Source organism: Lupinus angustifolius, chromosome LG15 (assembly GCF_001865875.1).
Source record: "Lupinus angustifolius cultivar Tanjil chromosome LG15, LupAngTanjil_v1.0, whole genome shotgun sequence".
NCBI classification, from domain to species: domain Eukaryota; kingdom Viridiplantae; phylum Streptophyta; class Magnoliopsida; order Fabales; family Fabaceae; genus Lupinus; species Lupinus angustifolius.
The window spans coordinates 11,509,621-11,511,680 of NC_032023.1; positions in this window are offsets into that span (position 1 = coordinate 11,509,621).

Genomic DNA, 2,060 nt, shown 5'->3' on the forward strand with positions numbered 1-2,060 from the left:
TTTCAAATCCGAAATTTGAATTTCAAATCCGAAATTTGAATTTCAAATCCGAAATTTGAATTTCAAATCCGAAATTTGAATTTCAAATCCGAAATTTGAATTTCAAATCCGAAATTTGAATTTCAAATCCGAAATTTGAATTTCAAATCCGAAATTTGAATTTCAAATCTGAAATTCAAATTTAAATTAAAAAATTGAAGAATATTTCCTTATTAGATTGGATAAAAGAAATCTTTTATTATTATTTTTTTTTTTATTTTTTTATCCGAAAATAAGTATTTAAGGAGAAAGATAATTATATATTTTTTATTAATTTTTTTTTTTTTAAATTCGAAAAATAATAATAATTGTTTTTATCCCATCATGATTTTAAGCGTGATATTCTATTTAATTGCTATAATTCTGAAAATATTTTTTCTTTTTTTAAAAAAAATATCTTTCCTCATCTTCTATTTATGGAAAGCCAAAATATAAAATAAAAAAGAAAAACATTTATTATTATTTTTTATTCTTTTTTTGTTTTGGAAGATGACATGTGGGCCTATGGTGGCCCAAACTATATTTTTTGACATGTGGGCTTAAACCTTATTTGTATTTCCTTGAAAAATGGAAAAAATTATTATTTGGAAAAGAAATGGGCTTTTTCTGGGCCGGACAAAAATGAGTGTTCACAATATTTTTTTTAAAAAAAATTCCAATAAAATAACTCATTTTGATTGACTTGTTACACCATTGGAGATACCAATGAGTATAGGTGATCTTCATCCTCATTGCCTCTCCACCTAATAGAATTGTTTCTGTCCATTTTCTCTTTCTTTCCACGTGTTAAACAATTACATAGCAATTTCCACATGTCCTTGGTCAACACGTAATCTCTTCTAACTAAAGTCAACAAAATTAGCTGAACAAGACTATAAACACTATCACAACCCAACATACTTACTCTTTCCTCATCACTTTACCACGCTATAAATAGCCACCATTTCCTACTTCTCCACACAACCCACTACTACCAAAAGATCTTGCATTACACCTAACAACTATTAATTCCACTAAAGAGAAATCTCTCACTCTCATTTCTTTGCTTCCTAGCTATTTCACCTGAATTAAATACTTTCTAACTATGAATCACAGAAAGACATGCACCCTTTTGAATTTGGTCGTAGTTGTTACATTCGTGGCTATTTTGATTAGTCACCGTTTAAGTGGGGTGGATGCAAGAAGGGTTTTACTGGATTCACAGGATTTTGCACATGCTAATCACCTTAGTACATACACTTCTTCAGTATATGAACAAAGCAAGAACACTATGGCGATTTGGCTGCAGCGTTTGGCTTCTGGACCAAGTCATAAGGGCCTTGGTCACTAATATGTTATTCCATTCAAGTTCTCACACAAAAAATAAGAAGTAGAAATGCTGTATATTTTGTTCAGTTTTTTAATACTTCTATATCATTTTTCTTATTCTTTTTTTCTTCTACTGAGATTGAAGTTGATTTTAGGGTCTGTGAGCTATAATGATCGTAGAAATGTTTAAATCATATTGATCAGTCTATTGAAAGACATTATTTAATATTTATCCAATCTATTTGAATAATTATATATATATTAATATATATTTGTATATCTATATATAAATATAAAGGTTAGACTTTCTTCTAAAGTGCAACATCTGATAGTAACCACAATGATTATTCTTAAGGTTGTTCTTAATGGAATAAGAACATTTTTATTTTATTCTCTAATGTGTCATTATTATTATTTTTATTTTGTTAAATAAGAACAATTCTTGGTTATTCTTAACCAAGGAAAAGTGAGGAGAGAGGTAAATATTGTGGGAAAAAAGTAGATGTTGTGTAACCCAAATAAGAGTAACAATGATGTTTGCCAATGTGAGAAAAAGTATAAGTTGTTCTTATGACCCCTATTCAACCCCCCCCCCCCTTCTAGGTGTATTGTAACCACTGATATCTAACATTTTCTAGTAGGAACGAACTCAATCTATCGTACCAGGCTCTGGGAACCTATTTTAGGCCATAGAGGGCCTTCTTGAGTTTATA